This window comes from Ambystoma mexicanum, chromosome 10 (assembly GCF_040938575.1).
Source record: "Ambystoma mexicanum isolate Mex_15411 chromosome 10, UKY_AmexF1_1, whole genome shotgun sequence".
Lineage (NCBI taxonomy): Eukaryota > Metazoa > Chordata > Amphibia > Caudata > Ambystomatidae > Ambystoma > Ambystoma mexicanum.
Window position 1 is genome coordinate 112971449 of NC_090932.1, and position 25879 is coordinate 112997327.

The window sequence follows — 25879 nt, forward strand, 5'->3', positions numbered from 1 at the left end:
ACCACATATCGTACAAAGCTTCCAGTTCTGTATAGAAACTCTGTGTAAGTATAAGGCATTGCGATTCAGCTGTTAAGTGAGAGAAAGCCTTGTTTTCATTTTAGGGAGAAGTTCTGTCAGTTAACAAACAATCTTACAATAAGTTGGTGCAGATGAACCGTACACCTTGATCGTCACTGTACACGTCAGAGTTGCTTGAAGGGTTGATGGTTTGACTGGTTCAGTTGGTTGCTGTTTCTAATTATATATTGTAATCATATACTATATGACACAGAAGCATGCAGGATCTAATTAGGCCACCATTCACTTAGAGTTTGAGAATAAAATCAGGATGAATACCACTAAATTTAAAATTATGATCTGGGCTCAAAAGGTCCAAAAAACTAAAAGGAAATATTCAACAAGGGGAGTAAAAATCTAGAAAAGTGAATGCTTTTGTATATCTGGGGAAGACATTCACAGAGATCCTGCCTTGGCAGAAGCACATTTATAAGGGGGACAGCAGAAGCAGCAGGAAATGTCTTACTGAGATTCACAAGCAAAATGGGTGGCCACATTTCTGGAAGTCAAGAACTAATTTTCCAACCTAAAATTACACATGCCCGACTTTGGAGTGTCACACTGCCCTACACCCCCTTATTGAGGGCTGACATTGAAAATTGGGGAGGGTTGGATCCTGGCTAGCTCTACACTACATATACCAGAATTAATTGTTGCTACAGACTGGTACTTCCCAGAGGGATTAAACCCTGAACACCTGAAACCAATCAGCCTCTTTGATGATTGCTGAGGAATGAAAGCGCGCTCGAAGGAGATCATATTTGGACTGTTGAGCATATTGCAGCTCGGTGCCAGAGTTGCGCCCCAACCACCCTTCCTTTTGCTTGCACATGTAACTGGAGACTGGGGCTCCAGAGGAGCTTCACCCGGACAACACATGCCTGACTTTGGAGTGCCACACTGCTGGTAACTCCCCCCCACCCCCTTATTGAGGGAAGGCATTGAAAATTGGGGAGAGTTGGATTCTGGCTGGCTCTACACTACAGATACCAGAATTCCTTGCTGCTACAGACTGTTACTTCCCAGAGGGATTCAACCCTGAACACGTACAACCAATCAGCCTCCCTGATGATTTCTGAGGCATGAAATCGCGCTAGGAGGAGAAGATCTTTGGACTGTTGAGCAGATTGCAGCTGGGACCCAGAGTTGCGCCCCTACCACCCCTCTTTTTGCTTGCACATGTAACTGGAGACTGGGGCTCCAGAGGGGCTGCACCCGGGCTACACATGCCTGACTTTGGAGTGCCACACTGCTGGTAACTCCGTACACACCCTCATTGAGGGCTGACATTGAAAATTGGGGGTGAGTTGGGTCCTGGCTGGCTCTACATACAGCACCTGAAACCAATCAGCCTCCCTGATGATTGGTGAGGCATGAAAACACACTAGGAGGAGAAAATCTTTGGACTGTTGAGCAGATTGCAGCTGCGACTCAGATTTGTGCCCCAGCACCCCTCTTTTTGTTGGGGATTATAAAGAAGAGAAGTAGATAGCTTGATTCCCATTTCCAAGGGGACGGAAGGGTACGGACTAACAAGACTCAAATAGGGGTGTTAAGGGTAACTGAGGCAAATCCAACAAGAAGAGTGCGTATCAAGCTCCAAAATGGGCCAAAAATGAGATGAGATACATTTACTAAAGATAGTAAAGGAGAGGATAGTAAAGGTAAGGTGTATGCAGGGAAACATTTCTTGAAGTGCACATGTGTGGGGTTATAAATAAGTCAGTGTAAAGCTTTTGGTGTGTTTTAGTAGATTTAAAACGATAGTAAAATATTAAGGTGATTTTTTTTAGATGTTTGTTCAAGAGATTGATGTCAATCAGGAGGACAGAAATCAAAGGCAACTAATAAATAAAGAAGAGATTCTTAAACTATCAATTATAAAACAATGAGATATTAAACAATGATATAAAGTGTAAATGAAGGAAAGGAACAAAAAGAACATTGTTGTGTAGAATTTTAAAACGCAGATACAATATTTTAATTTGCAGATATATTAAACAGCAATTGTTGGTGCCTGCTCAAATTGATCATTGTGGTATATTTGATAGTATAAAGAGAAGAATAAAAAATTGGGTAAGTACGAACAGTCAAGATTGACTTGTCATCATTGGAGACACATCTCTTTTACATTTATGCAGGACATTGCCATGATACACCACTAACATAAGGAAATATCATTTGGAATGGGTCTGAGGTACAAATTATAAGACACGCATGCCATGGCCTCAGTAGGGTTTGTTGTCAAAAACAGTATTGCGACATATGACAACGTATTTGCATGGTACATATAAGAGGAAGAAGTTACAGAAAAGGTTGGCTGTATTAGAGCTATGAAAGATGTATCAGAGTGGGAAGAAGATCCAGCAGAGAAGGAGTGGATGCTTAATCACCATAAAGTGGAGCATAAAACGCCTTCAGCTCTCCTTACCCCTCCTGAGAACAAGAGCGTAGACACAGAGAGGAAGGGATTTTATACTTTTAAAGGAATTAAAATAGCGTGGTGAGAGAAAGGACAGACAAGATAAACAGATGGAGATAGAGGAGGAAGCAAAGAAGTAGAAAGAAATAAAGGACAGGGCTAAGGGAATAACAATAGCACAGGATGAATGGATGGGAGGGCAGATATTTCTGAAGCTGGATAAGGGCATTGATGGGAATGAGAAAAAGAAAGAAAAGAAAGAGGAGAGGGCATATAAAGAAGAGAAAGAAAGAGAATGCAAGCAAAGTGAAGAACAACGAAGACACGAGGCAGGGAAAGAAAAGGAGAGATTAGAGGAGTAGTGACGAGAAGAGGTAGAAGTGCAAAGAATGCAAGAACGTAGGTTGCAAAGGCAAGGACAAAGACAAGTTCCCATTATTAGAGAAAGGGGGAGTACGACCACACTATATACCGTGGCCACAAATGCATAACAATAAACTAAGATGTAAATTACTGAGATTAACTTCCGGTGTAGGAAAATGGATTTATGAATTTTAGGGAATGACATCAGGAATGACGTTGGCTATAGGTGACATAAAAGGCTTGCTAGCAGCAGTTATAGGGGAAAGAGCTGACGACATTTGGAAACAAGTAGGATATGCAGGTGTGACTGCACAAAACATGACACACAATGGAGCGCCATTTAATAATTGCAGAGCAGACCTGTGGCGGGCGCTCAGAGTACAATACGCCGATACATCAGACATGGGTGTGATAATGACCAGGAAAATGGGGGAGGACGAAGACCCTGTTGCTTATATTCAAGACATTTAAGACAGATGGCACCAGGAGACGCGTGAACCATGGGATAAACGGTAGCATTATTTTAACACATTTTGTGTCAGGGACTTTCCGAGCCAGTGGAAAGGCAACTGAAGAAACAGGTGGATCACTGCCGATGAATGCAGGAGAAGAATAAGAAGAAAGCCGAGAATAGAAAGCAGGAGGAATCGAAGTTTAGTTCAGAAGAAGTTGTCAAAAATAGCCATAGAGGGAGCAATATTGACGAGTAATGAAGTGTCACATGGTTGGCACAGGAGATGCAGTAAGGGCAGCAACACAACATAGGGTATCCTATAGGGTACATAGGGTACAGGTCACAGTGGGTAGAACTTTTGGCCAAGGGCAAGATGAAATGGACTTAGAGGAGTAGGATGATGTGGAATTCAAAACCCTCAGGGAAGAGGAGGATTTAATGGTGGACAGCTGCAACAATGTTGGAAAGGCAGAGGAGTAGGACACATAGCTAGACCATGTAGAAGCAGAGGAGGCATGCAGCAAAATTGGCTAGCTCCAAGGGGGGAGTTGGGCTATGCTCCACAATATAATACAGAACCACAGGAATATTATGCCCAAGATCACACACAGGTTGAGATATGCGCCACAACCACAACAAATGCAGAAAACACCATTGTAAATGCAATCTCCACAAGGGCAATCATAGAAAGTACCTATGCAAGCACAACAGGCACAAACTCAGCAAGCACCAACACAACAGTCCATGGGGCCACATGGAATTTGATTAGAGTAGTCCAGCAAGCACCTGCATACAAATTAGGGAGTGTTGACTGTGGTAGGAGGAAATCCTTTCACAGCTACAGGGATGAATTTATATCCACAATAGGATAGCCCTCAGAGTGTCCTGGTGTGTTCAGTACTATCAGTGACACCGGACCCCCAAGAGGAACCAAGGGTCAAGGTGACGATAGGAGGCAAGACATTTTCATTTCTTGTAGACACTGGAGCAACTCGTTCCTGTGTCCGTGAGGGAAAATATCCAATGTCAGGTATTGCAATGAATGCACAAGGATTCTCTGGGGCAATTAACTTAGTTCCTTTTACAGACGAATTATCAATCTCTATAGGAGAACATGAAATGTGTATGCCAGTATTATATTCTAGACAAACGCCAGTTAACATATTAGGGTGTGACTTAATGACAAACTTAACATGACAATATCTTTTACTGATGAAGCAATAGTGTATTCCACTCTAGGGATACATTATATGAATGTGAGAGAGTTTATGTTAGCGTTTACCGGTCAGAAAGCATTACCAGAGGTCCCTTTAGAACCAGAAGTATTTCTGTATGGAGTGACTGTTTTATTATCGTGGTTGCCCAGAGTGAGAGGTAAAATATTAAGAATACCTGAGGAGTTTTTGTTCAGACAAGAAATCCCTATGGATGAGGAAGAAGGGCAGATTATTCCCTTGTAGTTAGAAGCAGCAGTGGTCAGAGAGGAAAGGGTGTTTCTTCATGGGACAGATGATGAGGGAAGAGGATGGAGGACAGTGATAGCCCTCAGTGAAGGTTACAGACTGACAGATTTGACAGATGAGGAGTTGTTTAAGGAGGAGTATTCAGATGATGATTTTGTATTTTTCACAAGTCTCACTTATTGGTTAAAAGTAGAGAATAGAGAAATACCACAGAAAATGGCATTAGTAAAAGAGACACCTTCATTTGTTCAGGAAGATTTACAAAAAGTGCAAAAGATTTTATGTACTACACGTCTGTATGATGTGGGTCTATTAAAGGGAGTATGAGCAGTTAAAATCAAGCTTAAACCAGGAGCACTTTTGCTATGTGCAAAGCAATACCCCATATCCAGAGACGCGCGTGAAGTTATACTTGTGACCATTTCCACTTTGATGAAGCAAGGAATATTGGTACCATCTGAATCTCCATGTAACATGGCTGTGTACCCAGTGGAAAAACCGACGGGGGGGAGTCATGGAGAATTATTCAGGACCTTAGTCCTGTAAACAATGTAGTTACAGCTGGGTTTACCTTAGTTCCAAATCCCACAACAATATTGTGAAGTATCCCATCTAAGGCCAAATATTTTACAGTCATAGATTTACCTTTCAATTCCCCTCATGAAGGCTCACAGGATTTGACTACGATTTTGTATAAAATGATCCACCAGAAACATACTCGATTACACCAGGGTGTGAGTCCCCTTCAATCTTTAATGGAGCGCTCCAGATGGACTTGGGTGATGTTCAGCTTGAAAGTGCAATCACCCAATATGTGGATGACATTTTGGTGTGTAGTGAGACAGAAGAACGATGTAGAGAAGATTCCATTAGGCATACGACTATCCTCACGGAACAAGGATATAAAGTGGGCAAAGAGAAGGTACAATACTGTAAGTAAGAGGTCTTGTATATAGGACAGTTGATTTCTCATGAATGGAGGAAAGTGACACCTGAGAGAGCAGAAGCAATTATGAAGACCTCGGAACCTAAAACAGGGAGATGCAACAGTTTTTATGCCTATGCAATTATTGCAGGGCCTGGGTTTTTGATTACAGTACTTATATTCAACCAATTCTTAAATTCTTAGATGTAAGACAGTGAACCCAGCAACGTTCATAGCTGAACCAGTGGGAGAGGATGATTATGTACATGATTGCATAACCTACACATAGAATTATAATGAAATTCCCCAAGCTAGAGAAAATGCCTTTGGGAGGTGGGAAGTTTTTTATTGCTAGTTCTTCAAGAATTCATCAAACGACTGGTGAAAGGCATACTGGATCAGCGATAGTAAAGCTGAACCGAGATGTTGAATTTGAGGTAGTGACAAGCGCGAGATTGTCTTCGCATTGCTCAGCACAGGCTGCAGAATTAGTGGCGCTTATCGCTGTGCTTCAGAGATTTGAAGATGAGTAAGTGACGGTGTGCTCTGACTCCGCATATTGACATCAACCGTACATGCATGTCTGTCACGCCGGAAAAGATGGGGCTTCCTCCATGCAGACGGAATTCCAGTGCAACATGCGGCCCTATTGGATAAATGTATTGAAGTGCTAGCACTCCGATTGATGCTCGCAGTCATAAAATGCACAGTGCATTCTAAAAGGACAGATTTAATATTGAATGGAAACAAAGCCACAAATTTGAAAGCCAAAAAGGCAGCCTATTTCCCAACTATTTATAATTTTGAAATCCAAAGTGTTAAACAAATGACAGGACAATGCATGTTGTTAACGGAGGGCTTTAACATGCTGTCTATTGTCCAGTTATTTGAGATACAAGGGCGAACACCACAAGAAGAGAAGGATCTATGGAAGAAGCAGGGGTGTTCTTTATCCCCCACTGAGGCAATTTGGAGACAGGACAGCACTGGAAAGCCAGTTATGCCTCTAGCTTTATTAAGGGTAGCATTGGAGCAACTCCACTACCCCGCACAAGTGACTCAAGAGTGTAGCTGCAACAATTGCAGAGAAATGGTTCTCACTGAATCTGTTAGAACATGTGGCACAGTTTGTTGTAAATTGCATCACGTGCCAGAAATGTACTGCAGGCACACTTTGTGAACAGTGAGAGGAGCAATTCCTAGACCCAATGGCCCATTTTAGCATCTACATATAGATTATGTAGATATGCTGCAGACATGCAATGGTTACAGATATGTGCTGGTCATGGTGTGTGCTTTTTCTAGATGGATCGAGGCAGGTCCATGCACACAACCTGATACAATGCGCACTGCCAAGTTCCTTATGTGTGAAGTGTTCCCTGTGGATCGCATTTTGTGAATGAGTTGTTTAAACAAATAGTTATTCTATTAGGCATTAAGCACATGTTTTCTTCTGCTTATATCCTATAGGTGAATGGCATCTGTGAGCGATTAAATGGATAATTGAAGGAAAGAATAGCTAAGATAAAGAAAACATTGAAGAAGGGATGGCTGCATTGCCTACCCATTGCCTAAGAAACCAGCCTTGCTCAGATCACAATTTAACTCCTCATGAGTTGGTGACTGGACACCGCAAGAGAACACCCCTGGTTCCTCCAATTAGGTAAAAAACTGATGCCCATAGTGTAGCGAAGACACTAGGTGACGAGATGCACGATTACCTAACAACAATGACTGCAAGTGTTTCTTTTATGTCTCAAAAGGTCAAGAATCAAAGGGAGGGGTCAAAGAGAAAGAACAAAGACGATCAACCCATTGAAGCAGAGCATTTGTTAAAACAACCAAGCTTATATCCAGGATACCAGGTCATGTGCATACATTTGTACACACTTGGAGCACTCCTCGTTTTGAAGGTTCATATGAGGTGGAAGAAGTTACACCCACAGCAGCCAAATTAAAAAGGATGAAGAGCCTGGCTTCATTTGCACGACATTAAGCCATATAAAGGAGACAACTCGACCCCTCATGCAACTACCCACAGTGAAGCAAGAGAAGAAGTTCTGCGTATGCAGACTCGTTCTATGACTAAGAGTGAAGACAAGGTGAGTGAAGAATACAGCAGCACTGTGTAGTAAAGGCCAATATCATTTAACATTTGACAAGGAATAAACAGACTTGCAGTTACTTTGTTTAGACAAGCTGAAGGAACTATGCATTAAAGTACCGGAGCTGAAAGAAGAAAAGCACATTTCACCTTTATTTTACCTATTGCAATAACATTATACACATTTCTGTATGCTGTTTTTACCTACATATTACAGTCTTATCCAGCTCTAATAAAAAGATATGTTAATGTCATAACGTTTTTTGGAAATTCTAAGAATAGCTATATTATTTTTAGGATAATAGTTGCAATCATCTTGCAGTTCTTGATATAAAGGTGTGATTCATAGAGACCTACAGAGTTACATATTACATTTGAGCAAAATGAGGAGGTTTCAGGATATAAGATGATGCTCATTGCCATCAAGAAAATCAATGGATTTCCATGGAATAATAATTGTGGTGTCATTCTGCATTATGATTTGTGTTTTCCTCCTGATTATCATGACATTTAGACAATTTATAAGAAATAATACAGCAATGGTGGATGACAATGAAACAATTACTCTTGCCCCTGATGAAATCAGGAACATCATTGTCTATAATCTTAGTAGGCATTTATTTAGATTTAAAAGGGATGTTGGGGAAAACCATGAGGGGATAAATATGTATCTTGACAATTCAGCTCATTTAAACAATAACCTATGGTATCAGCATTTGAAAAAGGTGTGAACGAGAACGTCAGATGAAAGCTGATATGTGTGTTCCCTCATATCCTATGCTTTGGGAACATCTCAAATATTTATAGCAACAGAAGTATCAGTGCAAAAAGGCACACTGCATGACACATCTTGCACTTTGCCTAACCAGAGGACAGTTCCAAGGCAGAACAGCATCCATAGTGTGGGTGAATAAAGCAACATCTCAGAGGGAAGACAGCTAAGTACAAGACATAAAGTCAAGAGAAAAGACAGACACAATGCATACAATAATAAAATATGAAGAGCCCGGAATGAATGGAGCAGGAATCAAGATTGAAGAAAACAAACTGATACAATGCAAGGATAAGAAAGGGAAGGAGACACAAGAATGCTGGGAAAGAGGTCAACTACAAATTAAAGGAACAGTGCTTACTCCTGAAGGATGGGCTGAAGGATTGGTTGTGTGCAGAGCAACAACATTGACACGACAATGGGAAGTAGTTGTGGCAAATGCAGACAAGGAATGCAAAAGACAATGGGCCTCATTCCGGGTTTGGAGCTAACCATGGAGTAATTAGCTCCATGGTTGCCTCCGAAACCGTCCCAAATCCGGCATGGTGAATGGAGTAATTACTGGTCCATTCCAGGGTTGGAGGGACCGGTAATTCCCCATTCACCTTTTGCCCTTCCCCATTCCCATTTCTGCCCCATAGGGCTCAATGGGAATGGGGAAGGAGGTAATTACGGCACCGTAAATTACGGTACCGTAATTATCTCCGAAGTACCTTTGCGGGTCCCGTACTTTACTCCTGTTAAAAGCAGGAGGAAGGAAGGACCCGCAAACGGACCTCAGAATACAGAGGTAAGGGATTACCGGCATCAGCACCCTTACCGGTGCCGGTAATTCCTTACCTCTAACCTCGGAATGACCCCCAATGGTCTAAGATTGCAAAATTGTTGACATGGGTTGACGATGAGGGGAGACCATTGCAGATACTACTCCTGAAGAATGCGTCTTTACGCTTCAGACATAGTGATACAGTGAAAATTGGAGAGTACCGCCAGTTTGGCTGAATTTCCTATGTACCAAGCATGAAGGAAGGTACAGCAGTCTTGATGGTCCATTACTGGGCATGTGGATCAAGAGCATATATAAAGTTGCCACCAAAATGGGGAGGAGTTTGTTCATTGATACTGATAAGTACACCAGCCTTAGTAGTACCACAAAGTGACCTGCAGATTACAGACTTCCCAAAGATGGACACACACCTGAGGAAAAAAAGTTGTTTTCTGATGCATACAGAGGAGAAGCAATTACTTCTCAGCAAAATCAATAAATGCCTATTATGACATTCCAGATGAGCATAAATTGTTCAGCAGAACAGCAATGATTTTCACGGCTATTGGCAGGAATTCAGACTGCAGTGAATGCCAAGAGGCTTCAAATTACAAGATGGGAGCTGCTGCAGATGATGAACATGACAATAGAAGAATTTAATGCGATCAAAGACGAGTTGAGGGAAATCAGGCTTATCGCGCTCCAGAACAGGTATGTCCTGGACTTAATTACAGCGATGGAAGAAGGCGTATGCGCGAAGATCGGGCCTTCTTGCTGTACATTCACACCTGCTCATGATGAATACAATGGGACTCTGACAGAAGCAATAACCATGTTGTCAACCCTGCATACGAAAATGGAGGATGAAGTAGACAAGATTGAGGACAACGGCTGGTTTTCATCTCTGTTTTCGTGGATTCCAACTTTGTTGTCAAACACCTTCAAATTACTTGGAGCAGCACTAGTGTTAGCATTGCTAGCATTTTGTCTCATAAGGATCATCTTGGGACAATGCCAGAAGACAGCCAAGAAAGCTATAGGGATGAAGATCATGATTGATATAGATGCTGGAACTGGTGAACAGATGCAAAATGAAGAACAAACCCGTAAGGAAATAAAGAAAAGTACCCTTGCACATCCAGGAACAAAGTTCTACTACCCCACGGAGCATGAAATATATGTGGGGCAGTGGATATTATGTCCACCATCAGGAAATTGCCGCCACATGGCCTGAAGTGTCCATGAACATATAAAGAATGCAGGTCACCTGAGGGGGCGGTGACAAAGATATGGATGGATTCCAAAGAAACAATCGTATGAAGAAATGATAAAGGAGAATGAAAAAGAGACTGAAGAGAGGAATATGGCCGAGAACTCGACCAGAGGGGGAAAGGTAGAGGAGCAGGTGGACACATTTTCCCTAGCTCTCTTCCCCTCACCGCCATCATACTGGAACAGCAGGAGAAAAGCTATATGTGGACTCCATGTGTTATGGCCATACCTCATCAAGTGTTTGAGAGATGATATGTACTCAGACAACTGCCTCAAATGTACCCTCGCACTGAAAGTGTGTAAGGATGCCGTATACAAGGATGTCAGCACGCATCATTGGACATCATGGAGCACTGAGTGAAATCTGATGTGGGCAAATTAATGTCACAAAGAAGATATATGTAGCCATGCTGAAACGATATGAAAATACTGAAGAGTGACGATGTAACTGAAGTAACAAGAGAAACATGTCTGAGACGATAAAGTAATCATGAATACAGAAGAGCATTAAGTAACTTGATGAGCAATAAGTGTAAATATGCAGTAACGAAAGGTAGAAAGATACATAGAAGCTTGCTATAGAGGAATATATGACGTGGCAGATGCCGGCTCATGCAACTATTCAATTCAACTACCTCAGAAGCCGCTCAGGTTTGGAGAGTCAGGAGATCCTGGAAAAACAGCCTTGTGTGCAAAACAAGAGGAGTCGATGTTGCCTTGGGATCAAGGAGGCCATTTTTAAGGAATAGCTGCAAAGCACACAAGGAGGCAGACGGATGAGTCATGGACATGCGACACATTTTTTTAATATTAAGGACGAAGAAGTATTGGACAATTAATATTATGTAAAGTCTATGCAAGGTCGAGTGAGCAAGTCTCTAGAGGCTGAAAGGGGCAATGACAACCAGTATAATTAAATCAAATATCAGTAAATGAGTGGCTGAAATTGACAAATTCATGGTCTCTTCACGTGTGACCCAGAAGTCAAAAACAAGTGCTATTCATTACGCCTCAAATGAAGAAAGTGATGTGCTTTCACTCCTTCGTATTTCCTAGAACAGAGAACAGGCTACAAGGTCAACTACAGACAGGAAACTTTGACTCATGGATGAACTGATGAGAGATGAATTGAGAAAGTAGGGACGTGATCCACGCACCTGGGTTTCGATTTCCTTACATGCTGCTAGCTGAGTCGAAAGTCCAAGGTTGGGTGAGAATGCAAACCAATCAGTGGATCTATGGGGCAACCTGCTACACAATGTTGCATAGACCAATCCACTGCCATTTTGTTTGCTATAATCAGTATTATACATTTGTAGAGGTAGTTTGAGGGTAGTCTTACAGATAAGAGAGAGCCAGTGAAGTACTACCCTGCATACCTTCTTTAAGTAGTTGTGTTCCCCTAATCCAATCCCTCCGCTAATAGGTTTTAATGTTTGCCACATAGGATGACGTCATGGATGACGCATATTGGGGTGTAAGACTCCTGTGTAATCAAGTTTGTGTGTGCGTGTGCAAGCATCAACTCGATGTCTGCTAGGTGACCCTGCTTTATTAAATTGAGAATAAAGTAGTACTTTGCCATATTCTTTGAGTCGGTCTGGTTATTTGGTCTGAGATCTTTATTGGTAATTCCATCTAGCACAGGAGATGCTTCTAGGTGCTAGAGCACAAGAGGATCTTACCCCATCAAGGCTGCGACTAACTTTCGAAACAGTTGCCACATACACACGTTTATATCAGAAGCATACACAAAGAACACGTTTATTTTTTAACAAAAAACGAACACGTTTATTTTTTAACAAAAACGCGTTCATCATAAAATGACTCCTATGCTAAAAGGATCATCCGGTGATCAAAGATAAAGGCCTCCTCTGGATTTAACGGTGTCCCCTTGACCTCACCTTTTAATGGCTGATGCGCGCGATGGAAGCACTTAGAATCCTCTCAGGATTTTCATTTGAGATCATTTTTTAGAGAGCTGCAAATCAACCCGAAAAGCAATCATTCAAAAGCAGGACACTGATGTAATGACTGCACAGGCCTTTGTGCAGCGGCGGCTCCCAATAAAAGAGTGGTGGGGCGAGCATCGCATATAATTATCGCTGCCTTCTGCTTTGACATGCACATTAATTATGTCCATCAGAGTCGTGTATGGGCTAGCCTCCTGCAGCCCGCAAGCACATATGTGCCTTTGTTTATTCTTGTCGCAGGATTTTGAACGCAGAACACTTCCTGGGGTCCGTAATCAACAACCCACATGGATTGGCCACCGCCGATTATAGTGCATGATCTGACAACGGAAAGGACTAGTGGATACATTGTTTGGGATTAAGATCATGACATCTTGTCATTGCTCATCAACTACAGTGGTTTGTGGGACCATGCACACACCCCTACCACTTTGCATCAAATCCCGTATCTGCTCAAATTGAGAGTGATCAAAAATAGGGTTTTCCCCGGTATTAAACACAAAAAGAAGCAGCATTGGCAAATAAACTAGTTTGGGCTTAGTAAGGGCCATGTACAATGTGCAGATGTATCTGTTTTTACTGTGTAGGTGGATGTGCAGTGCATGCTTGCATTCACAGTATGTGGAGGCATGTGCAGTGTGAATGTGTATGTGCAGTCTGCATGCACCGCGTGCATGCACGCTGTGCGCGTCAATACTCAGTAAGAGCACATCTGTGTAGTGTGGGGTTGAACGCCCTCTGGGTGCATGCACGGTATGTTGGTGTGTGCACTGTGCGTAAGTGTATGGATACACAGAGCGTGTATTCCCAGAACAACGGTGATTGTGCGTTGTGTGGACATCTGCACTGTATGTGTAGGTATTTACAGTGTTATTGTGCATATACAGTGTGAGCATGTAAGTGTGCTGCATGGCTGCATATGTGCAGTGTGATGGTGTGGATGTGCTGTGTAAGGATGTTTGTGCAGTATAAGGTTGCATGGAAGCAAGCCAACACATAGCAGCACAGGTTTGAATCCCGGGCTCGCGCTTAGAAACTGGTCCCTGGTATTAAGCGCCATATGCCGGCTACAGCACGGTCACGTGACACAGTGTAAAAATAAAGGAATCACCGGAACTGGTGGTATGACGCCAGTCCGGGTTTAAGCACCGCCGAGTGAGTCGTGTCTCTTCTGTGCTGCGACCCGCCCCTGCGCAGCGCCGTTGAGCAGGCCTGCTCAACTCCTAGCGCCAGGCCGGAACGGCCGCGCTTAACATCACACCATATACAAGAATACCTATAAATTCAGTGTGTGGGTTTGACACATTTCCAGCTCCCAGGGCAAACCACTTGCATTTTTTCAAAATGTCATGGTGTTAGGTACATGGATTTTTTTTAGAAATGATGGCTACAAATCAGCATTTTTTCCAGAAAGTGCTATGCACAGTCGAAAGTGACCTTAGGGATTTCCATCTCACTGCCCTGCCAATCCATAGAGTGCGTAACTGAAACCCTAACGTCCACATATGACGCCCATGTTTACTTTCTGCTGTGCATCAGTCAGCGGTTATGCCACATAGGTGAAAGTACACACAGCAGAAGAAATGTGCACAGGACATGTTGAAAGCAGGATCAAGCAAAAATTCAAGGGCAACACTTAACCAGACGCCTGGGGTGGGGGGGTCCAACAATAATTTCTAAAGTTATGAGCATTTTGAAATGGTCTTGTGCTTCTGTGTCCATTTCAAATAAGCACTTATGTCTTTTTGCTGAATAAACTACCTTGAGTCATACTGAGTTTTTTCCAATAATTTTCTATTTGGTAGCATTTCTTTGTTTTCAGAAATTGTTCAGAGGTCTGTTTTTTTGACCGATTAACATCGAAACAGCATGCATGAACTTGCCTTTAAAAACCACACTGGATTTTGGGAACGAGACGAAACCCCAAACCGTGCTAAGTAGAATGGGGTTTATTTAAAAAAGGCACCCCAAGGTTAGTAATAATACACGGGCCTCAACACTGAAGTGTAGATACCAGGCAACACAAGGACGCCTGTCTTCAAATTATGTATCTGTAGCTTGCACAGAAAAAAACATCTGGACGGGCCTTCTGGGTCCTAGCTCTGTTCTGCTCCGCTCTGATTATTGCCTTGATTTTGTAACGTCATCTGTATACTCTGTGTACAACCTGCTGGGACTTCTATGATGACTTGTTTACTACTGCAATGTAATGTTCCACTACCCGTAATGTAAAGGGTCTTCTATGATGGTATGTCTACTACTGTAATGTAATGTTCCACTACCTGTAATGTAGTGTTCTACTAATATATGTGCCCGGTTGCCCTTGGGCCTGGTCTGCAATATGCAAATAAAACAAATACAAATAAACATTATGGCAATTTTGCATTTGCTGAATTCTGCGGATGAATAACGCTGTTTTCATGATAACCTATATTGGCCTTCTTAACTGGTGCTTAAATCTGTTGGTAGGAGTTGAGCCTTCTATAATTTGGAGGCCAGATTGATGTACAGATAAAACCTGATCCTACCAAATACGGATATGATGGTATGCAGGAATCTAAGTTATGGACTACCCTCAGTTTGCTGTTAGCACTCATTGGCCACTCTGACGAGTGAGGCATTTTCTTAAGGTTTTCCCTCTGTTCAGAACTGTAGAAGATGGCCCAGGCTACACCCACGAGTTTACTACACCTCACCCTGCACGTGGAGGGCGGGTTTCTAGGAAAGGAGGAAGCCATGTCTACTTGAAGGGGAGCTGCTAGCAATGGGTTGGTGGGCAAAGGGAACAGCATAAGGAAGGGTCGGGAGGATAACTCAGGGGCAACACGATTGTCTTGGCAGCAAGACAACACAGAGCACCATGGGTTCGAATCCCAGGTGTGTAATAAAGACTACATTTCTTTTTTTGAGAGAAGACACCTTGATCTTCAGGAGACAATAATTGGGGTGGCCAGCTTAGCCAGGGGAGCATCAAACAATTTTGGACTTACTATTTGCATCACTTTGTCTACCTCACACAACCTTCTGCACATACACCAAAGTTGAAATGCATATTGAAAGATCTGAGCATCATTATGGTTCAAAAGATAGCTCAGTGTGGTAAGCACTTGTTACAGAGATCTTTGTTCATATGCCAGATCACAGTGCCAAATTCTGGCAAGGCGGACTCATATCTCTTAGGCCCATGAAATTGCATTTATATATACTTTGGGGACAATAACACATACTGTGTTACAAAACCACAGACCTGCACTAGATCCCACTAGCTATAAAAAGGAGCGTAGCTTCAGTATGAGGCACTTCTAGAGCTCTGGTCCTCCCGAGGAACATTGTAAAAAATGTGCAGCAACTTTCAATGAAGAGCATAAAGGTTTAGTTGGCAGAGGTAATTGGGTAGCCAAATTCAAGATTGTGGAACCAAAGTGTTGAGGCTCATATTACGTCTTTTCCACCAGACTATACAGTGATCCTAGACAAATCGTCACAACTCAATGTACAGTACTGTGCCATCTTCTTTGAAACCAATCCCCTCTCAAATTCTGGTGAAATCATTTAGGCCATTGCCTGCTTTTTCTTTTTATGTAGGCAATTTGTTTGGAACGGCTCCTAGACAGAAAAGAGGCGACCCAATGTCACAGGCCTGTTGCAAACCTAGTTTCAGACCTGCTTATTTGCCACAGAAACTGCTTTTTTTCTGTACAATGTTATGTTCTTCTGCACATCATGGAGTAAAATCCGCAAGCCAGTGTGCTAGGTGCAATGCAAATACCCAGATTCGATTTTGTAGACTTACATCAATTCGTATTCCGGTAACTGCGTAGTTCCCTGATGATGAAGAAAGCTAGGCCAAAATCATTCAATCTAGCATAACGTTCTTCTATAAAGTTTTTATTTCAAGTTGGGTTGTTGTGTGGCATGTGTACTTTCCATGGTAGGTCTACAGATCAGTGCGTTATTTTAGTTAATAACAATCAAGCATTCACACATATGTACACTTTGCCATAAGACAAGAACTGGAAAACAGTTTGGTCAAGTGGAAAAATTGAGCAGTAGGCTGAAATCCCAGCTGCAATTCTTAAAGTGTATGATCCTGGGAAACTCCAGTATCTTGTCACATTTTGCAGTCCCTAAATATTTCAAAAATGGCAGCCACAAAGAGGGATTTAGTTCCCATGAAACACTTCAAAAAACCTCACTCGTAAGTGAACTGCCTGTAGTGCTGCTTCATGTATAATAATAGTGAACATTGATATATTGCAGTCCATAAAGTAATTTGATTCTTTGCTCACAATTCCACTTGAAAACCAAGGCCATCGTTTAATCTCTGCCTAGGTCCACATATGTGCACCTGGTAGCTTCTAATCTGCATCCACTTTCTATGCTTTGGTACATGTAACTTTGTCAATGCTTCTCACCTGTCTTCTTTATCTGTGTTTGAACATTTTTATATTGTGTGAGGCTGCTAATCCGAGTTGTGTTTCTATGTTGGGGCATCTGTTCTTTTTTCATACAGCTACTGATCTGTGCCCTGCATTAATACTATGGCCAGTATATCTTCCTTGTGGCTGATATTGCTCAAAAGTGCCCAGTACCTATGGTAGAACACAAATGCTTTGGCCATGAACTGCTACTGTTGCCCTTGAAATGCAACTCATTTATTATTTTAATTCCAATTGAAGGGAAAAGGGCAAATGGACAATAAATGAGTACCCTTGCTTTTTGCATGACGAGACATTCTGGATCCCTTAATTGCTTTCGTTTGAGTGGGGCCCCAAAGGTGTTTGTGCTGCTGGCCAAAAATTCCTTACGATGGCCCTTGGTTTATCTGTGCCATGCTAGGGTGCGCGTGTGCCGTGTGAGGGTGCATATTGTGAGGGGTCAGAAATGAGAGTCGGACACAAGGTATTCATAGTCTCAAGGAAAGACATTTATTGAACCAAAAATAGTTTGGGAAAGTGGCTAACTGGCCCTACTCTAAGAGGATTTTCTCTACCTAAAAATCAAAATTAAAAGGATCAGTCAGCATCATGAAGTCAGTAACTGAAAAGCCGTCTTTGTGTCCAAAACATTCTATTCTGACCCTCACACTAAAACAAAACAACAAAAGGGAGCAATTAAATGTCTTGGTTTCTTGATGTTAGCAAAAAGTGTTCAAAACCAAAATGTAACAATGACTACAACAAAAATGTTCTTTCAGGTTGAAACCTTTGTATCCCGAGGATGGTCCCCTTCCCCTGGTTTCTTCAATGGGATGGAAAAAGTTCCACATTAATTAACAGTTCCTTTGTTTCTTCACTGGACTCACAAAGTTCTTGTTCCAATCAGAAGATTTGCAACACTCTTTCTCTAAGATTTTCTTTTAACTTTGTAGATTGCCTGGTGTACTCCCCTGCCAGGAATCTTCACTCAATCTCATCCACCTGGTATACTCGCCTGCCATGATTTCTTTAATCATTTCTCCAATCAATCTCAATTACCTGGTATACTTGTTTGCCAGGTTTTATTTTATAGTTCCTTAATCTCATCCCCCTGGTATACTTGCCTGCCAGGTTTTCTTTTATAGTTCCTTTCAGATTCCTTTGTATACTCTCCTGTCCAGATTCTTTACATAGCTTCCACTGCCTGGTGTACTTGCCTGCCAGGACTTCTCTTAATTGAGTCACAGTTCCTTGTTTATTAAAAAATTACCTATACTGTGAGGTACTTCGTATATTTGCTTATGGTAACACTTGCTCAAACGTCTCTCCTCACGTCTCTCCCCACACTGGCATCTCATGCACCTGCACTGGATTGGGGTTCCTGTTCGTACTTTATCTTGTCTGCATACAAACATTCTTCTTATTGGGTGTTGCGTTAATACTTTGTCTTGACTGCATTCAAATATTCTTCTTATGCTTTTTCCATCATTAACAATCTCATATTGATCAGATGTGGGCTGGTGCACTTGTCCCCATCTGTTTTGGCGTAGACTCACCAGTCTCTTCCAGCATCTCCGACTCTCCCCGCGCCTTTGTTGGACAGCTGCTTCATTCGCTCTTCTCCCAGGAGTCAACAGAGGTCTCGCCAGTGTTTTGTGCGGCTCTGTGGTCACACGCTGGCTTCCTCTCTTGGTCTGCACTGATGAGCTTCTGCGCAGCTCCTTGTGTCGACTGGCTTTTCCTGATTGTCTGCAGGTTTCCTCCTTCTGTCCCAGTAATCTTTTCTGGGTGTCTGACGTTTGCGAACTTACACCTGGAGTTTACCATCTTCTCCTGCACTGCTTGTTTTGTTAGTGTGGTCACCATCTTTAAATGTGTCACGCAAGGTAGGCTTTGGAAAACAACTAGTCTGCACTTTTTTGAGCACCTTTCACTCTCCACAAACACTTTCACCCCCCTCCTTGTCTCAGTACCTGAGTGATTATGGGAGCTGGGGCCCATGAATTTCACTGGGTTTTTAACTCTCAAATTGGTTTTCTCAGGACTTTTACAATAAGGCATATTAAAAGCAGAAGGTGATATGTGTGAGTTTTGGGTGTTTGGGCTAAAGGTGGGGGCCAGACTAACATGCGGTAAAGAAAGGATTTCTTTATTTCTTCTGCAAGGTGAAACCATTAGATGACAATAGGCCATTAAAGTGCTGGGGGTCAGAGATTCTTCCTCATGGGAAAGGGGGGGGGGGATACTGTGTTTCATCCAGAGAAGTCATAACAGATCTCTGGTGGTTGTCCCCTCCCATGTGATCCTCCCTTATTAAGTCGCCCACAGGGTTAGGATCAGATACTGGATGCTATCCCTTGGCAACATGGGAGGAGATTCCCAGCGGGGAATCCGTGATGATTCCACTTGATTCATGACAGTATGCAGTTTTAGAGTGTGTTCACACAGCATTGCAGCATGCACAGTATGTGGGTGTGTGCACAGTTGGTGTATGAACAGTTTACATATGCGTACATTGAAGTGTGTTTAGGCAGTGTGCCGGTGTATGTGAAGTGTGTGAGTGTATTTATGATGTGTGGGTGTGCGATCAGTGTTAGGATGCTCCTCCCTTATGTGTTTCTTATAAACAGACACAGATTTTGTTGTGGGGGAAAAACAGTGAAATCACATTTTGCTACTATGTAAAAATGCGTATAACATTCAACTTACAAAAGCACGTTTGATGCATAGCAGCCAAATGGCCCAATTTCATGGTTTACATCTTCAGCCAGATATAGATTTCCAACCAACAACATCTAGTATGTCTGGACCTGCATGCTTGATATTATAATGGAACAAAAACAACATATGCCATAATGTAAACGGCTTCTGGTTTATTTGCCAATACTAGGTGTAACTAAATCATGGCATGGGACTACCTGATGGCGTAGAAATATTTGTGTATTTGTTTGAATTATGTATAGGTTCTGCTAGTGCAACACAACAGTTTAAAATTCCTGATATGCAACCCCACCCTACAATTCTGCAAAATAATCAAACAGTGATTACTTGAAATGTTTTGAAAAGAATTACATTTCAATTTCAAACCAAGGTGGTCTCTGGCTTCACACCAAGGAAATGGTATTAGTAGATTTGTTCGAATATATCTGGCCGAATGGTATATATCTGGCCGAATGGTACATTTGACCGAATTTGGCCTGCACCATTTGACCGAGTATATTCGAACAAATTGGCTAATACATACCGAACATGTGGAGCGGGCGAAGCGGGGTTGTCCCCCGCTCCAATGTTCGGTGTGTATTGGCCTGGGGGTTGCAGGGGTGTCCCCAGCCTCCTTGATATTGGAGGCGGGGAAAGAAAAAAAAAAGAAAATGGCACCCTGTGGCATCAGATCCGACCCATGTTAGAGTGACGGATCTGACACTGCAGGGTTGAAGTGGACCAGGTGGCGAGCAAACAGGTAAGTAGGCAAGGGGGTTTGGGGGTGGTGGGGGTTGGTGGTGGTGTTTGTCCATATGAAAAGTGACCGCATGGGGGCTGTGTTTTTTGGTCAGCTTGCCGCGGTTCCTTTTCATACGGTCAAACACCCCCAAACCCAAGGAAATAACTCCAATATTATATATACAACAACAGTTGGGCAGTAAAACAAATGTTACATGCCTACATTAAACTCACATTAATCTCACTACTACTCCATAAGCAAATATTATATATATATATATATTACAGGGCCTGCGGTTGCGGCCCTGTAATTATGGTTAAGTTGCTCAACCCATAGGAAGAGTACTTTTTGGGCGGCTTATAACTTCGCCGCCCCTAAACGAATCCTAACGAAACTTTGCAAAAAAGGTATATTGCCCTGTCAGATTGATCCTGCAAAGTTTGGTGAAGTTTCTTCAAGGGGGGTGCAAAGTTATAAGGGGGCTCCCAAAATGTGTGGTTTTTACCATAGCCTAATGGAAAACATGTTTTGCCAACTCCTAGAGCCCAAATCGCTGGACGGATGTTCACCACATTTGTAGCAGGAGCAGTGGCTTGGTCCCGAAATCATGTTTTTGTAAAATTGGTGTAAATCCGTCCAGTATTATTTTTTTAAACGACCAAAAAAGTAGGTCCAAATAAATTAGTGATATCTGGGTTCGGTCCGCAGACTTACTTCCATGTGCGGTCCACCCGTTGATCGGATGGTGAAAAGCACGATGTGAATGATATTTTTGGAAACGCCTGGCATGCTGGATCCGCGGACAGGCACAGCTGGTCGCGCACAGCGTGGTGGGGAAAAAGTCTGGAAAAGACCTTTTGGGTCATTTGATTGCTGGAAGAGGGCATAGCAATGGTAGGGAAGTGGAATGAAGGCAATGTGGAGCTGTTTTTATAGGTGAAAAAAGGGTTTGGAAATGCTGCCCAATCCGTGGTCTATTTCTTTTCCGCGGACAACCCTTCGATTGCAGAAGGGTCAGAGTGAGTTTTATTAGTTGATGATGTATGGTACGTACATGTTATATAGTTAATTGTGATGTGGTCAGTCACCAGATTCTAGTGGCCCTGGCCACAGCCAATGGCTTCCAGAAAATGTGCACTGGGCACAACAACCACAGTAGTAATATGTGTATAGTAATTTCAGGTAATGTAGTGGGAGTACAAATTGTTTGTATAAATTGCAACACACAAAAAGGTTATGAGCCACAGTGTTAGTCAACATTGAAATAACAGGCGCAGGAATTTGTATTGCCAATATACATTATTGTGGTTGGTTTAAGGTTGAAAGTCAAGAACCTTGCATTATCCACAAGGCTGTCTGAGGCGTGAGAACACACTATCTGCAAATCTTTTTGACAAACTATTTTTCTTCACAATACCTTAGATCTTGTCGCTGCAAGTCTCTGCTGGGGAAACGCTTCTCATAGCAGAAAGCAGGGGGCAGATTATTATTGACGTGTAGAGACATCCGTGCCTGTGTGGACCACGCCTGAGGTTATTTTGAAAGAAAACGTAAATGTATTGGGCACAGGTGCATTGATAGGGGTAAAATGGAAGTAAATATTGTGCTATGTGGTTTACGTCAAATATTTTGTTGTTTTTCAGTGCACTGATTGCCAATAATATTGTTCATTTCTGTGGAATGTGTTTCTAAAAACGAAAATGACTTGGGCACGCTGTGAACGGCACATGAAGGTCTCATTGTTATGTGTCCTTGAATACACAGCACTAAGAACTTGAAGCAGTAAATGTGTCAAAAACCATAAAGAAATGATAAAATTCACTACATTGAAAGCTGAAGTCGGAAAGGAAAGTTTCTATTTCAGAAAACTGTCTTTTCAAGCTGTTGGTCCTCCGCTACATTGGAAGAATGGATTTGCAAAACACAATGGGGCCTCATTACAAGTTTGCCAGTCTGGAAACAACGGTACCAGTAAGCTTGCTGGTACCGTTCTTTCCGGACCGGCAAACTACGAGTTCTGGGAGAGGGTGCCTTTCAGCCTGCCAGGTCTGACCTGGCGAGTGGAACGGCACCCGTTTGCAGACCATGACTGATGCATCGGCATCATTCGTGAATGGTGCCGGTGCATCCGACCTCCCCATTGAGTCCAATGGGACTCAGATGAGAATGGGGAGTAATATTTGCGACGCCCCGGCACGGCTCCCCCCAATGTCATAATGAGGCCCAATGTAAGCAAGATTTTAAATTATATTTATTGAAGTGTGGATTGAAAGTGTACTGTGTGCAATATGATGAACGTCCTGATGGATGAATGTTCAATTTGACGCAAATTGTAAATTGTAACTTAAATGTGTAGCCAAAATAAGACTGTACTGTGGATATTTAACTGTAAAGTAGTCACTGAAATATGTTTTTGCCATTGTGATTTTATATAGTTATATAATCCCGTTGTGCGCATGTTATGGGTACAGCCTAACAGCCAACGTTTTTTTCAACAGTATTTGGACAATAATTATCAACAACGGATATGTAATAACAATCATTTGGGGACTACCGTCAGACAACAATCAGCCCATTTGTGGTTGCAGTAACAAGGAGTAACAAGGAGCAATTCATTTTAAAGCACTCATTTCTCCTCTGTAATGGAGCGCCATGTGCGTACATTATTCGTTGGTCATGGAAGATCATTTTTGGTGAAGAACGCAAAGATTTGCATTAATGGATCAATGATCAGATTTTGCATTAGAAGATCACCGTTAACAGCTTCACTCAAAATTAGAATGATACAACGTTTGGTAGCTATGAACTTTTTTTGAAAAAGTTAACCACGTTTTCGTGGACTTAATTGAATATTTTTTAGTTGTGTCAAAATGAAAAGTACTTGTTGCGGTCCTGTCTATTGTTGTTTTCTTCAAAATAAAATGTCTCTATTATGTTTGTAAAAAGAAAGAAAGGTTTTGCATTTGTTGTAGATGTGTGTGCTTAGGTCCCTCTTTTGTGTTAGATAAGCTTATGATGTTGGCGATGACAGGGTGTGTTTGGCTACGCTGCCCACTAACATCATTGAAATAGGTTTAGTGATGTAAGTGTTATGGGCAGGCGAACGTAATAAGTGCCACAAGGGCTTTTGAAGTTAGGCTGATAGAATCGTATAGAGTCTATCTAGTTTATTGAGAAATGTAAAGGAGATGGAGTCTATAAGATAATTTTTTTGTGCTATTTTTTTACCGTGAAAGGGGGTTCCTAAAGAACCTTTTTTGTAGTTTTTCTGTTGTTGTAGGAGTGGTTAGATATGATATGATATGATATGGCATTTGTAACGCGCCTATACACAAGTGTTTCAGAAATTAAGGTACGGCAGTAAAATGAGAGAAGAGGCACTGAGCACAAATGTGGAGCAGCAGGTGGACAGGGGAAGATGTTGCATGTGTGTAACATATAAGGTAGGTGGCAGTGTTTCTCATGGTCCTTGATTACAGCTACAAAAGCACTTTGAAATTGCTCCCCTCAGCAGAGTGGTGTGTTGCAGTATATACAGAGGACTGTTGTCTTTTAAAGAGATGGATCACCAGCCTCTTTTATCATTTGCAAGGTAGCTGGTGGGATTTTGTGTCCCACAGAAGTAGGCTGTGTGGTTACAGTACTGGTTGAGAAAGATGAGGTCGAGGAAGACAGTCTACTACTTGCTAATTAAGGAACAGCCTTTCTGAGAGCATTGCAGTGGTTGTATTGGGTTTGGCGGCGCATGGAGGCGGTCCTATAGGAGTACTGTCCAGGTAGTCCACGACTGAGTACAGCATTGCACTTAGTGCATTTCACTTTGGTAGCTTTAGCCTTTGGTACATTCCCAACAGTGGCAAAGAAATGCCACACCCATGATTCTCTCTTGCCGCTAGAGGTAGGCACTTCCTCTACCTCATCTTCTTGGTCCTCTTCATTGCCTTTGGAAGTACTGCACTTTTTTTGTTGTATAGGTCCTCCAGCTGGTGGTGGCTCTTGGGGAGGAGGGATGGCATTAGCTGATGCTATTTTTAAGATAAATAGCATTTTCGCTAATATTGTTCTAAGTACGTGCTCTGTAGTAGATTGTTAATGGATAAAGAGTAAGAATAGGTGTAGGAGCTGTGCAGGGGGAACATTTTGAGCTTGAAAGTTCCTAGATCAGTAGAAAATGCAATTCTAAATTGTCCGCAAAGCTCGGACCTGATCGCATAGTGCGGACGCATTCGCGGATATGTCATCATGCCGCACACGTGGTCACGTGACACTGTCAGAAAAGTCTACAAAAACACAGATGCATTTACACTGTGCATATGTCAAAATATTAACGCTTGTTCGCATATAATCTATTGAGTTCTGGGTCAGCCTGACACGTGTTTCGAACAACTTCTCTTCTTCTGAGGTTTCTGCGCTCTTCTATTACATCACGTATCACTTGGCATTGAATGTCAAAGTGAAGATGTGCTAGTTGATATCTATATCTCCTCACAAATGTGGTTGAATAATAATCTTGCCTGACCTTTCGGCGATGTGTAGCCTTGTCAAGGGACTGTGATGATGTCAGACATTCGTGGACGTCGGCAAACACAAAAACAGTGAAAGAAGTTGCAAAAAGAGTATAGAAGTGTTACAAAATGATGCTAGAAGGGGGGGAAATTGCAGACTTTTAAGGTGAAACTTTGTAAATTGGAGTAAAATGTTGCTATATTAGGGTAAGTATGATATTAGTAAGTTGTAGGAAACTAGCATGCACTAGTAAAAACCCATGAAATTCACTGAAAAAGCTTTGCTAAAGGGACGTTATGGCTAAGTGGCACTAATAAAAATCTATGAAATTCAATGAAAACTAAAACTGAAAACCCCTTGAAATTCGCCAGTTATGGTAAGCTAAGCAACCATAACTCACCCCACCACCGTACACTGCTAAGACTAACACCCAGGACATCAAAGATGATATCAAAAAGGCCATTGATGACATCACTGATGACATCACATGTCTGGGCCACTTGTATTTGTTCACTGACACATCTAGGTCAGGAGGTTATGTTCACTGACAGTCACAGTAGTACAATTCAAAAGGTGCTATATATTTTTTTCCCAATTATGTCCAATTTTTTATTTAAGCCCTAGGCAAAATTTAAATGGGTTGGAAGCTAGAATGTTTAGCTATAAACCACAATTAGTTTTAAGTTGTTAGAAGCTTCCTTTGCAAATATGTAAATTATCAAAGGATTACATTTTTTATTTAAAATGCCATCCATTAGCTTTCCTATTCAGTTTGCAAATGAGGAAATGCTGACTTTGGCCTGCAGATGTAACTGTTCATACATCCTCTGCACATTCTCTGCCCTGATATGAACATATGTCAAGCCAAGGTGTGTGGGCTTTTGCATGAAGATCAGATAAAGTATCACAAGACATCAGAAAATGGATTTTATGAGAAGC